The sequence below is a fragment of the Terrapene carolina genome, unplaced genomic scaffold (genome assembly GCF_002925995.2).
Source record: "Terrapene carolina triunguis isolate 2854851 unplaced genomic scaffold, T_m_triunguis-2.0 Scaffold66, whole genome shotgun sequence".
In the NCBI taxonomy this organism is placed as follows: Eukaryota; Metazoa; Chordata; order Testudines; family Emydidae; genus Terrapene; species Terrapene triunguis.
The window spans coordinates 801,570-816,528 of NW_020664417.1; the positions used below are offsets into that span (position 1 = coordinate 801,570).

General features: G+C 40.0%; 1 protein-coding gene across 1 annotated transcript in view; it reads right to left on the bottom strand.

The window, feature by feature from the left end:
- Positions 1-9,592: 9,592 nt before the first annotated feature.
- The window catches only part of LOC112101780 (bifunctional heparan sulfate N-deacetylase/N-sulfotransferase 4), a 155,805-nt gene continuing 150,438 nt past the window's right edge, over positions 9,593-14,959 (bottom strand). Inside the window, exon 14 of the mRNA XM_024192643.1 lies at positions 9,593-9,983. The gene's annotated coding sequence lies outside the window, so the exon portion shown is untranslated. The remainder of the gene's footprint in view (positions 9,984-14,959) is intronic.

The window sequence follows — 14,959 nt, forward strand, 5'->3', positions numbered from 1 at the left end:
GAAGGTTTAAGCTGAAATGATGGTCATAATAAATGAACAAGTAAAGATTTTGCTCCCTGACTCCAAAATTCACTGATTTTTGTCTTTGGCATTGTCATCCATTTCAGCTAGTCTAGGAAAACAATGGGTGGTAATTAGTATAAAAATCACTGACAAAATTATACAATGCAAATGTGGTTTTTTAAAATATTTTTCCTATCATTTAGTTGCGCTAAAGTTGCCTTATACTTAGTTCTTCAATTAGCATTTCAATTAAAATAATGTATAAGTCAATCATCCAATTAACATGTATTTTCCTATTGGTCTGATGACAGAAAATGCTGCAAACAAATCATGTAAGTGGGGGAAATGAATTATTTTTTATATGTAGTATATTCTCAAAGTTTTATCTGTACCTTTCAAAATCATGTATTATTAGGGGCTGTATCATTAGTTGCTAAATTATTAGCTGCTAATTATTAGCTGTGGTAGTTAGTTTTTAATTCTCTTTAACTGAGTAGATGTTTCGAGGCCCAGAGCCTGCAGTGCTGACAAAGCTGATGGAAGACTTTATCTTTGAGTCATCTTTATGTGCGTAGCCTGTGATTTTCTGTTTCTTTTTTAAGAGCAGAATTCAGTTGTTTGTATCCTGGCTCACCCAGATCGGCCAAAGGAAATAGGCCAAAGAAATACCCACAGTTACTAAAGTGGTGATTTAGGACTGTTAAATCTATTCAAGTGTGGTTGAAAGATTTTAACATTATAGCTTTCTCTTCTGATCCGCATTTCCTCCATCCCCCAAACCCATAGTTCAGGTTCCTATCAATATTTTCCTCCACCCCAGCTGTATCTGCAGCTCTGCACTGCCAATACCGGCCAAGAGGGCTTACAGTTGTTTCCTCCCAAGTGTGTCTGCTTCTTAAAGTGGCCTGAGAATTATGCAGCCTATAATATCAGTTCTGGACGTTGAAAAGGAAGTTGTATACCCATAATGACTCCAGCTCCAGCTACCCTGCAAATGATTAGAATATGAAACATCTCTGCAATCAGCTTTCGGTTACCATCGACTCTGCTTGTTTCAGAAGCTGACTAGATAGTAGAGCATCGCAGTGATGGTGGAACTCATCTAGGCAATCCTAAAGATTAAGGATGGATTCATCAAAGTAAGAGCAAAGCATGCTAGAGAAAACAGTTGTTTCAGCTTGAATGATAAGCCCACAGTAAACGCAGGCTGTCAGAATGCTAAAAAATTCGAAGGCCATTATTTCTATTGTCCCCTTCTTAGCTCTAACTCTTGAGCCATTACACATTGTGGTCAATTATCTCCCAACAGCACCCCTCTAATGAAATCCTCTAGTGAAATTCTGCCTGCCCGGTTTCATTTTCAACAGGCAGACTAGCTCATTTTAGAAACCCTTGGCCCCCAGGATGCTCAGTACTAAAACACCATTAAAAACATTTAGTAATATAAAATATTAAAAGCAGCAATCACTCTCCTGTCTCATTATTATTACAATAATCCCTTTCATAATGGGAGATTATCTAGTTTGACTGCCATTAAGCTTCCTTTATTGAGAGCTCATAATTCATGCTGTCATCAATTTTCTCTCAGTATTGCTTGTAATAATACTAGTTTGAACCCTGCATCAGCTATTTCATAGCACTTTACCAACAATTATTAATTAAGCCTCACAGAATCCCAGTTTGCTGCCCTCCTACTGTGAGATGATTGGCCTAGATGTGTTATATGTGCCCACACCGTCTACTTGAAGCACAGCTGTGTCATGGTCTATCAATTTGCATTAGAACTGGCAATTGTGAGGACTAACTGTTGCTTAAGAATCTTCCCGGGTATATTGCTGAACCTTGGATTTTCCATTTGTGTTGATACCATATGAAAACCCTCCTGTCATTGGGCCCATCCCATTTCATTATGTGTTTTAGTTGGAAAAATACAATAGGGTTTGGAATGACTAAGAGGAGATTCTTGCAAGTAATGTGGCATATTATTAGCCCAGTCATAAATATGGTTCTTATTAATAACAATATGCCAAAGAAAACATCTATTGCAACATGATCCACATTGTTTGCTCCATCTGGTCTGAGCATATGTACATAAGCAAATCTGAGCATCTGTGGGTAAAAGTGTGTAGGGACAATTAGGCTATTGAAAAGAGTGGATGGATTTTTGTTATCTAAAAACTCCTAACTGCAGCACCTTCCCTATTCCATTTTATTAAATAGAAAATTCAGCGCTACCTACCATGCTTGTCTTTTATTGGTGAACCAATGTAGCGATAAAAGAATATTAAACTGCAAAGATGAATAAGAAAAAAAATGGCACATGGGAGAGGCAGTCAAAATTAAATGGAAGTAACCATGTACAAATGAATAATTTTAAATCAGCTCTATACTTTCTAATTTATGGTGCTATAATAGAAAACCTATCATGGGTAGGAAGCCAGAAGATTGATGTGACACATGTCTGAATGCAGTTTTACTAGAAATAATAGAATTTTAGAAGAGAAATGTCTTCATTATGTCACAGTTAAATAAAGTCTAGAATTCGCCTTCTCCAAAGAAAATATGCTGTTTGTTCCTAATATTCCAACATTAAACGGGTACCTGATAAACACAAGTCTGCATAGGACGTTTCTAATGTAATACTCAGCATTTTGTCAATTCTTCATATTATGGGAGAAATAGAAATGGCCAATAAATAATGGCTGTTTGTCAAATTCTTTATTTTCTTTTACCTTGACCCTAGTTCTAGAGGGTAATATTTCTGAAGAAGGACTGCAATCAATTTCTCATTTGAAGAAGAACAATGAAATGGTTCGTATGAAGTTGTTCAGTGTAGGACTGGTGCATCATGGAAATTCAGCTTTGTGGTATTCACTAAAATGAGGACCTTGTCTCAGTGGGCTTCACATCTTTGATTAGCAGTAATGTGTTTGGAGAATTAGCAAAAAATTTTATCAGAAATGTTCATTTACTGAACCCCATGATTTAGAAAATGATTTTGATGGAAAAAATGCAATAAATTTTTTGATAAAAATGTTGATAAAAAAATCTTAAAATGTGGACTATTTAGTGAAAAGCAGAAAATAGATTTCATTTCGAACCTTGTGAAATAGAAATAACTTTGAAATTTTAATTTTTTTATTAAATAACTTTTCTGTTTTTTAATCATTTAAGCCATATATCTGCACATGCATTTAGCAAAATTACAGTTATACATCTGATTAGCTAGCTGTAGCACACTTTCCCAGATCCACAACTGCAGGACATGGAATGCACAAATGTGCATGCCTTGTGCATATGCATGTTTTGCACCCTGAACTCTGGCCTCCAGGTCTAAGACAATTTGGCTGCTGTGTCAGTTTGCATGGTGGTTAAAGCTGATGGTCTGGCAGTCCCTTCTCACCAATTTATTCCCAACCATCTCACTTATTATCTGTATCATCTTGGGCAATTAACTTAGCCACCTTGCGCCTCCATTTTCTCATCTGTATAATGGGCATATATATAGTTTATACACACACACTATATATATATATATATAGTTCCCTTGAAGGGATGTTGTGAGGCTTAAATAAGGCTATTTTGAGCTTGTGGAAATGCAGCAACCCCACTGAATAAATCTGTAACTGATGAACAGATTATTTCTGTGTTTATGTGACTTAAAATTATTACTCAATATTATATATTCATATTCATGCCAAACAAGTTTTTGGCTGTTTGTACCTCAATCTGCCATCTGTGTGTCAGACAGCTGCCTCTTTTCTGTGCACTTAACACAAACAAAAAATAATACAGTGGGGCACATGCAATTTTACCTGACCTGGAAAAGACTGAGATGAACTTCAAACTAACCCTCCCCCCCCCCCCAACCTCCCGAGCCAGACCTTCTAATGCTGAGGGAGAGAGAGAGAGAGACTCATCTTTCTGACTGGGCATCTAACTTTTATAAAATGAGTTCCAGTGTGATGCTACTTATCAAGAGTGAGATCCACAAAACAACAAAGGGACCTAAGTCCCTGTGTGCAGCACCAGTTCAATTCCTCTTGGAAGCAACTGTGATACTGGCAGACCCGGTGGTGCCAGCTCATGGCAAGGTGCCCATGTCTCAACTGAACACTAACAAGTACATAGCTGGAATCAGTCTGACTTACCTGTCTGTTAGTTTTGTTCAAATAAATAGCAGAATTATAAGAATGTGTTTGGTATTTAGATTTTATTGAATGCTTATGAGTTGCTGAGTGCATTAATCTCACTTTAATATCTGTATCTGATATTGTAAGGTAGTATTTGAGTAGTTATATTGTGAGCTTCTGCAACTTTGTAAATCATGAGACAGGAGAGATGTTAACTAGTGAGAAGTGCCGATCTCCAACAAAAGGTGTTTTATCCCGCCCAACAGGAAAGATCCATCAATACCCGATGGACTATTGTGGGATGTTAAAGAGGACAAAAAGTGTTGGTTGTTCTGCCCTCCCCCTTTCTGTGAAGATGAGTCATGCAAGTGTATTCCTCCTGTCAACTGAGTTTTTGCAGATCAGACCACAAGGGAGGAGGGGAATTAAAAACCCCTAACAAGATGAAACTGTATATCTATGCTGCTTGGACTCAGGAGGCAACGTTTACTAGCCATAAGCAAGCGATGCTTAGCTTGAAAGGTCATATAGAGCTTGCTTATTATAGAAGCTTCTATTTTTGAAACTTAAGATTGTAACTCATTTGTGCATATATGTTTACCAACTTTAACTTTGTAAATAACTCTCTAATTTCCTTTTCTGATTTAATAAATCTTTATATAGTTCATCATAAGATTGGTTACAAGCTTTGTTGTTGGTGTAAAATCTAACATGCAATTGCCCTGGGCTAAGTGACTGGTCCTTTGGAACTGGGAGTAACCTGAATATTACTGTAATTCTTGGTGTAAGGGACTATCACAAAGGTATGCTCATTGGGGTGGCAAGATAGATTGGAGTACCCAAGAGACTCCATGTTTAGGCTGTTATAGTACCTGAGGAGTTTTCACTTGATAATTGGTTGGTGAAATCTAAGTATAGAACTCACAACCAGTTTGGGGTTAGTGGTCTACTTCCTAGCAGTCTGCTCTGGGGTTTCTACTCATCCTCTTGTTTCACTGCAGGCAGCTTTACAGACACCACTGAACTATACTCATTATCTCTCTCTCTCTTTGACCTAATGACTATTTGAGTTTTTATCCACAGTGGAGCAGTCCTTTGGGCATGGGGGTGGGCAAAGAGAGAGAGAGAGAGATACTATGACTCTGTAGTCCAGCAATGGGACACACACCTGGATCAGAGATCCCAGCTCCAGTCACTCCATTATTTATCCATAGTGGAACAGCTTCATCAGGAGAGATTGAGACAGCCTCACATCAGCCTATCCCACAGCTCAGTGACTAGGACACTTTCCTTTTGCCCCTTCTTCTGGGGGAGGGGAGAACTGAACCTGGGTCTCCCACATTCCAGTTATAAGGTGAGCATCATCATCACCACCTGCATCTCTTCCTCCTCCTCCTGCTACTGTTTTAGGTGTCTGCCTCACTCCACACAACTCGTTCCCTCAAAGAGCAGCTTCATCACCTAAGCTGTCTGACTCCCAGTGGTGGGTTCCCCCTTGTGGATCACAAACCAAAATAGGTGCTTAACTCAGTGAGCGGGGTGGGGTTTCACACATCCCCCTCTTGTAGGTATCGCCCATTGGCTAGCTTAGGCAGCTTTGCCCCTAGCCTGATAGCATTTGTACCTTGCATTCTAAGGCCCCTCGCCCTCCCTATTCAGGAGCCTAAGCATCTAACCCAGGGTTCGCCTGGCACAGAGTTGTTCCTGTGGTTTTCTAGGCACCTTCATTTTAGGCACAGTGACAATCATCATTGCAATGCCTAAATCCTTTAATGGATTCCACCCCAGGAGCTCACCCATTTGTGCTCGTCTTAGCTGCTTCAGACTGACTCCCTATATCTCTAAGAACTGGCACTGTTTTCATCTCGAGTTATAGGATCATTTCTTTTAAGTAGATGTAAGGGAATTCAGTCTCTGGGCTAAATATCTATCCTCTTCCAAGAAGCTGACAAACTCTAGTTTATTATGTGTAATAGTTATTTGAAAGAGTTGAAGTTCATTGAGTAAAAACCTACTTCCTTCTTAAGACCACAGTTTATATTTGAACTCTATGATCCCCAAGTTTAAAGATGGCATTCAGCCATCTAACTCCTTGTCCTCCAGCATAACTCAATAACCACATTGCAATGATTTCTGCATCTGAACAGGTAACATAGAGAAGAGATAATAATTTGACCTTGCGGAGCTAACAATATTAAAGGAAAACTTCAGTGTTCCCTCCTCACATTGCTTGCTTCTGTCAGAACAAAACTAGTGGGTCCGATTCGTCTCTCACTTAAAAAAAATCAGAAGTAAGTCTATTGAAGTCAGTGGAGTTAGAGGAGAATAAGGGACATTATACAGTGAATCTTATGTTAAGAAATCACTCAAGGGCTCATGAAAACTGGTTATGTAACCGTGGTGATCTTCTAATAATGATAAAAAGAATTGTATTCAGGGCATTTTGCTGTGATCTCTAAAGACAAGAGTTTGCCTAATAAGGATGATTTCTTGGGACAATTTTACTGTGTGCTCTAGACACTACAATTACAGGGCACATGTCCCCTGAGTATTAGAGATGATCTTGAATAGTGAGGTTAGGATCTGGATCCAGATCCCAATTGTTCCCAAATTTGCTTGTCTATATGGTGAGTTTAAGATGAATGCTCTAGTTTACCCCAATCTCTAGTAATGATGGGCTAGCTGAAGGATGATTTTGCTTTAATAAATAAAGTTTTTTGTGCCATTTTCAAAGCTGAAAGTTGCAGAACTATTTTTTCTTTGCTTACTTGGTGTTACTCGGTGCTCTTCAGGAAGATGTGCTGTAACTACAATGTCATTAGAAAGAATTTATTTTTTGCAAGTTTATTTTCTTCTTCATGTGAACCCCTAATTCTCATTGACATTAATGGGAGTTATGCATCTATGGAGAGGATAAATGTTCAGATGATTCTTCGGCATATGTAAATAAAGTGAAACCAAAAATATAAAGCAAAACAAACAAGCAAAAAAACTGGTTTAGCATATTTAAACACCTGCCCCATAGCTACAGGTAAGATAAGAACTCATCCTCTCATATATTCAGTTCTCTCTCTTACAGTTCACATTGAGTGAGGGAAGCTAAATTACCCATCAAGGACTGTGATCAACGGATACATTCCACAAGATAGTAAAGCGTAGTCTATAGTGGGAGAAGTAGTGAGTAAAAAGTCAATTGAGTGGGAATGTAATTATCTGCTGAATTATATAGTGCCTTTTCCAAGCCTCAAATCATTTTATGGAATTACAAACTAAACACATGAAAGAAGCACTTAGCTGCATGCCAGTGGTGGATGAAGTTAGCTCAGGATTGGAAGGCACCTCTGATAAAATGGTGGAATTCTCTTAATCTTCAGATTGCTGGCTGAGGGGAAGTACAGCCTCGGACATCATTTCACTTCTTGTGAGGAAAACATATTTGTATAGGAACTGAGCTTTTTCAAGTATTAGATTGACATTCCAAAAGAGGAGGGGACTGTCTGGACTAGCCCATATTTGATTAGAACTAGCTGTGTGGAGACCAGTGGGCTGAATAATTAACAGGTGAAAGAAATTTGTTTATTTAGTTATCTGAACTGTTAAAAAACAAAATATCCTTCCCACTTGACAGTTGCACATGTCTGAACTGTTAAAGAACAAACTACATTCCTGGGGAAATCTTTTAATTACTGATTAAAAGAAATGTAGATATAAACTACCTATAGAATCCATCTGTAATTTCTCCTGCACCAGTGTGACAAGAATTTGGGTATTTACATAATTGAAAATCTGAACTTCCTATATTCCACAGTGGGGGATGTCAGAAAGTATTTTTCTCATAAATGAATGGCTTGAGAACTCTAATGGTGCAACATTTGTAGGCTTCAGTGTGCCTGGTTAGGGACAGTCTGACTCCAGAAACTAAAAGTGAAACTGTGAACCTAGTTGAGTTTAAATAAAAATGGCAAGTCTTACTAATAGTCACAACCCTCTTCCTGCCTCAGACAGAGGCTCACGTGAACCTGGGGGAGACTCGGATTCAGGCCAAACCTAAAACTAGGCCTGTTGTCAGGTTTCAGCCACAATTCTCACACAGCTTTACTGTCTGGAAGTGAGTGAGTATGGGGGAGGAAGAGGCATGACCGGTGATTGACATGGATCTGTGACAGAAGATGGTGGGTAATATTTTTGAAAGCCTCATAAGACCCACATTTACAAAGGTATTCAGGGACTTCAAGATGCAGATAGGTGCTTTTGGCAGTCCCACTGGACACCTAACCAAGCACATTCAAGTATCATTGACTTTCAATGGAATTTAGGCTCCTAAGGGCCTAAATCACTTTTGAAAATGGGACAAAGACTCCTATGTCACTTAAGGCTAGATCCACAAAAGGGCTTGGGTCTTGCAGTGCCTAACATTGAGGCACCCTTCCACCTAGTGAAATCCTCAGCCTGAGTTAGGCTCCCTGGGTCCCTGTGAAATGCATGACAAGAGTTAGGCAGCTAAGTAATGGATCTTCAGAAGCCCACGAGCTGAGAAGGAAGCCAACTAAGCCAGCCAGTAATGAAATGCAGAGGAACAAGACAGGTCAGATTCAAAGGTACTTAGGTGTATAACTCCTACTGATCTGGGCTGCAGGCACCTATTTCTACTTGGGATTCTCAGCTGTAAACAGGCTCCTGACGTTGTCTAAGCTAGGTTAGTCCTCTCTTGTGGAAAAAGAACCAGAGAGAGACCAATAGCCCAGTGGTTAGGGCACTCACCTGAAGGCCCAGATTTAAATCCCTTCTCTGCCTGGCACTCGAACCCACATCTTCCTTTCCCAGGAAAGTGGCCTAACCACTAAGCCATTGGGTAATCTGAAGTAAGGCACTCTCAAATTGGACTTGTCCAATTTTATATATAGAGCGAGACTGTAGGTTGGCAATTACAGCATTCACCTGAGACACTGGAGAGTCCTGTTCAAGTCACTGCACCAATGAATATTCAATAATAAGGGCCTGATTATCCGAGCAGCTGAGTAGCTATGGTTCTCATTGAATTCAGGTAGAAGCATGCATGCCTAATTCTTTTGAAAGTCATGCCCACCACGTATAATATTTACCACTATATGTACATGGGCAGCCAGATGCCAAAATGATTGTTCTCTGCCCAAAAGCTGGGGGACAAAGAGTGAGGCGCATGATTAGGTCTACAAGAAGCTGAAAATCCCAAAGCATCAGAGGCTGCAGTGTGGAGGATGAGTGGAGGCACAGTATGGATGCAGAAGGCAAGAATCACTGAGCCAGTGCACAACTTGAAATATAAGGCAGAGGTCAAACAAATAGCAGTATTTTGGTTTAGCTATGACAGCTGTAGAGGGTATAAGGAAAAAAGAAGTGCTCATGTACCAGCAGAGGTGTTTATTCTGTAGAAGTGAGAAGAACTAAGAAGGTGCGTACACAATTACTTAAAACAATTTCAACAAATACAGATTTTCTCCCTGCCCCAAACAAAAATACTTTGTGATCAAAATTTATTTTGCTTTTTCCCAAACCTCAAGCATATATCAGAGTTAAACTGGATGTGCTGTTGTCAGATAGAAAAAGAAACCAAAAAAACCCCCATAGGCAAGGCCATTAGCTTTTTGCCCATGTCTCAGGTCTTTGACTAGGACTTTTTAAAAAAATATTTCCAAATGATGCTGATTATGTTTTATAAAAAGTATCCAGTCACTGGAACACTGAACACTTAAGAATCTCTGTTGATTGCAAATGCTTATTTTCTGCTAGCTTTTCCAGATATGATAGTGATGGGGGATCCAATCTGTAGATAGGTCCACACTTTAGCAGTCGCATTAAAAGGATACTCTGGAAGAAAAGAGAATATTAAAAAAAGGTAAGAATTGTTTCATTTACAGGGAAAATGCGTCCTCTGAGAATATATGTCTTTAAGATAATGTTGGAGGGCCTATTTGCCTTTGGTTTATATTGCAATACATGTGATAAGAAGTATTTATTTTAAAAGGTAGGTTTTATTATGTGATACTTGTGAGGATGGACATATTCTGAAAGTTGTATGGAATTTCAACTTTTTGGGAAGTCCTCAGTGAAGATGAGTATGCAGTGGTTGCAAAGAGACTATGCTACCATCTTCATGTTGGAAGGGGTTCATCCAGAAAATGGCTGACTCACATTAGCAGGATGGTGTGGAGGAGCTTTACTGATCTATCTGTGCTAGTTCTGTGGCTCTTCTATTGAATGGGCTTTTCAGCACTTTTCATAAAAATTATTCACTCAAAATTGAGTACAAATAAGAACAAAAAGAGGATGCAGGGATATAATTTGATACTACAAAGCATTCTTTATTTCTGTTTTCAAATCATGTCCCTAAAGTGGTTTGAGCATTGGCCTGCTAAACCCAGGGTTATGAGTTCAATCCTTGAGGGGGCCATTTAGGGATCTGGGGCAAAAATCTGTCTGGGGATTGGTCTAGATGACCTCCTGAGGTCCCTTCCAATGATAACATCACAAAATCAGTGTTCTCATTGTTTTTACTATATACACTTTTCCTTCCCCCAAGAGTTTATAATTCAGCCATTTTAATTTGTTCTGGGGAAAGTTGGCAAACTGATTCCATATCTTGGAGGGAATTTGTCTGATGCGGGGTGGGTTGGGGGGGGGAGGCTAAAAGCAGTTAAGCTGGAAATTTTTTATTTTAGACTTTGAGAGGTCAATACATAATTTGAAAGTTTACAGATGCTATTCTGATTGCCTCTAGCTAAAAGACAACCATGATTACTTACATTGTTGTTTTTTGTAAATAAACACTGAGACACTGCTCTGGTAATCTGCTATGCTATCATAGATTCTGGCACATGTGTTGATCCATGCTAGATTTTACCTGTTAAAGGCAGACATACTAGAGCAGGCATGGAAGGATACAGATGCAGTAAGGGGGAGGATGTAAAGGAGGTATAATCCTACAAAAAGCTCTACCTGGGCAAACTCCATGTACAATTGACTTCAGTGAGACTCTGCACAGATACAGGAGTCAGCCTGGCCGGGTATGTAATTCATAAAACAGAAAGTCAGTCCACGATTTCCCCCATCCCCCAAAACTCCAGCTTTCCTTGTTATTAACAACATATTTGGCTTGCTCTTTATTCTTGTTATATTTATTTAATTGGTTTTTCAGATGCCCATCAGTTACATAGTCAGTGATGTCAAAAGCATAATTTCATGAATTGCTAAAAGGGAAAAAAAGTCAAGATTATTTACAGCCAGCGTACAAAGACCCTTCTACAATAAAGTTGTTCTGGACAAAGGCTGTGCTGATGGATCATGTTACAGGCAGAAGAAATTAGACCCTAACATGCTGTTATTTTATATTCAAATTGTATGCTACACCTAACAAAACCACATCAAGTCTCAGTTTATCAATGAGAACATGGAATATCTTGATAGCATGGCATTTATCCAAACATAAGTAACAAGGAGGCACAAAAAAACAGAAGTGATGTGAAACGCTCCTCTGGAGTGGATATTAAAGACATAATAGGATGGCAGAAGAGGAGATTTAAAAAGATACTTTAGTATTTTTCTTACATGAAAAGCTGGTTTCCACCCCTCCCAAAAGGGAGTGCAACAGATTAAGACATCTGCTGTATTCCTTTAAAAGCTCCCAAAACAACATTTGGTGTTTCCTGAGCTTTTCATTTCAAAAGAATACAAAGTTATCTTTTAATTACTGATGAGTTGCTGCAGATGCAATTTAGCACTTAAATATGTTCTATCAGATTATGGGTTGGCTGGAATAATCTTTGGAATTACTCCCGTTCCCCACTGCAACCTTTCACCGGTTTGTCCAAAAAATGTTTTACCACACCAGTTTTCTTCAACATCGTTAACCCTAAATATTCAAAAATCACGACTCAGGACCCTCCAAAAATCATGAGTTTGGCTCAAAAGTATTTTTTCCAGAATAATAAACCTGTGATTCTTTATTTACTTTCTGTCTTCTGAGCATTAGGGTGCACTTGAGTCATATTTTCAATTTTTTCCCTACAACCATAAAAGCTAGAAACTTACTTTGTTAATAAATGAAAGCTGAAATTCTCATGTAATTTCTAATTGCCAGCAGCTGGGGCGTTAAGGAAAACACCAACTATTGCGAGATTCACAATAGCACAATATTTGTTTTTTCCTCACTCCTTCCCATTTTCCTTTTTTTTGGGGGGTTGAGGGGGAGAAACTTTAGAATTTGGATGTGGCCAATGTGGTTTTATTATTTAGACATGAGTTAGGTCCCATTAACATCACACAGTTACAGGGACACAGTGTTACCAACTCTTGCAATGATTCTGCAACTCCTATGACTTTCGCCACCAGAAGTGCATGATTTTTGACTGAGCTAGAACTGATACTGCATTTCTGGTTTCAGCCATTCAAAGCCACTGCTGTGAGTCTGTAGCTGGCATTGGGCTGCAATTCCAAATGCTGCCAGAAAAGGACAATGGGTTGTGCTAAAAGGTGAATTATTCAAGAGAAGGGCGGTTACTAGGGGAGTTCCTGCAGGATTGGTCTTGGGACCAATCGTATTCAGTATTTTTATTAGTGACCTTGGCACAAAAAGTAGAAGTGTTCTAATGAAATTTGCTGAAGATACAAAGTTAGGCAGCATTGTCAATACAAAGGAGGACTGGAATAATCTACAGGAAGATTTGGATGACCTTGAAGGCTGGAGTGACAGAAATGGGATGAAATTCAATACAGACAGTCCCGGACTTACGCAAGTGTTCCGTTCCGGAATGCCTTGTGTAGCTTGAATTTTGCGTAAGTCAGAAACGTATACCCGACCATTATGCAAAAAACCCCAAACTATTTCTAGCTTACGGAACTTTTTCCGTAAGTGCAGATTTGCATAAGTCAGGTTTGCGTAACCCGGGGGTCGTCTGTAATACAAAATGAAAATTCATGAACTTGGGGTATAATAAGAAGAATTTCTGTTACAAGCTGGGGGTTAATCAGTTGGATGCAAAAGAAGGAGAAAGACCTTGGTGTTTGGGTCAATCACAGGACAGCTATGAGCCACCAATGTGATTTGGCTGTGAAAAAGGCAAATGTGATTCTAGGATTTATAAAATGAGGCAATTCCAGTAGAGAGAGAAGTGTTAATGCCATTGTACAAGGAACTGGTCAGATCTCATTCGGAATATTGAGTACAGTTCTGGTCACTGATGTTAAAGAAAGATAAATTTAAACCAGAACAGATGCAAAGAAGAGCTACTAGGATGATCAGGGGAACGTAGGCCCTATCTATGAGAGGAGACTGGAAAAGCTTGGCTTGTTTAGTATAGCAAAATGAAGGCTGAGAGCAGATATGATTGTCCTCTGTAAATAGTTTAGGCAGGGCTGTAACCAGGTCAGGGCGAGCAGGGCAGCTGCCGAGGGTGCAAAGCCGCAGGGGCAGAAAAATGGGGTGGAGAAATGCCAAAAAAACCCACAAAAACCCCAGCAGTGGGGTACAAATATACTTGCTCTTCCCGGGCACTAAAATGTCCAGTTACAGCTATGAGATTAGGAGGGTAAATACCAGGGAGGGTGAAGAGCTATTTAAGCTCAAGGACAATGTTGGCTCAAGAACAAATGAATATAAACTGGCAAAGAACAAATTCCAGCTGGAAATTAAAATAAGATTTCTAACTATCAGAGGGGTGAGGTTCTGGAAAAGCTTCCCAATAGGAATTGTGGGGGCAAACAACTGACTTAGCTTTGAGAAAGACCTGGACAAATTAATGAGTACAAATATATGATTGGGTTGCTTGTGGTGGTAGGGGGCAGGGCTCAACAAGCCTGAGTCCTGGCTTGACAAAGCCCTGGCTGGATGATTTAATTGGGGCTGGTCCTGGTTTGAGCAGGGGATTGGACTAGATGACCTCCTAAAGTCTCTTCCAACCCTAATCTTCTATGATTCTAGGAGTCTCACTTCCAGTTTATATTTTTTGTTCCTAAAAGCTCATGCTTCAGGGTTCTTGCTGGCCACCTGCAGGGGTCAGGCGGGGATTTCTCCCTCCCCCAGTGTATTCTGGGAGGTTTTTTATCTCCTTCCTCTGGAGCATCAGGGATGGCCATGGCTGGAGATGGGCCATTGGACAGGGAGGGCCAGGGCTCTGAGGTGGCACTGAGCATTTCTCTCTGTTTTTTGCTTACGTGCTCAGAATCTAACCAACTGCCATCTGTGGCATCTGGAAGGAATTTCCCCCAAATCAGATTGGAAGTAACCCTAGGTGTTTTCACCTTCCTCTGCAGCATGTGGGTGTGGGTCACTTGCCAGGTTTACATGGGTATATCTTAATTATTTCCTTGCTGTTGCAGGGGCCCCAACTACCATTGAACCTTGGTTCCTTCTGTTGTCTGCCTGTGGCAAATAACAGGCTTGTCGCCTATGGGCTGTAATACTTTGGTCTAATTTCAGTGATTGGGATTAGTGTGCGGATGCTGGGTGGTGTTGGTGGCCTATGCTATACAGGCAGTCAGACTAGATGGTGGTCCCTTCTGGCCTTAAACTCTATTACTCTGAAAGCATGGTTGGTCCCCCCACAACTCTCACTCCAACCTGACTGCACTATCTCCTCCGTCTCATACACACATCTTCTGCTTCTGGGCTCCTCCTATGGAAGCTGGAGGCAGGGATAGTGCCTGGGGGGCGGGGGAGGGGAGAAGAGGGAGATAGGCAATGGGCAGGAATATGAGGCACATCCAGTGTCCTAAGTAGACAGGGACTGTATCCAAGGAGGAGGGGAAAAAAACTGGACAGGGACAGTGTGGCTACTTATATATATATA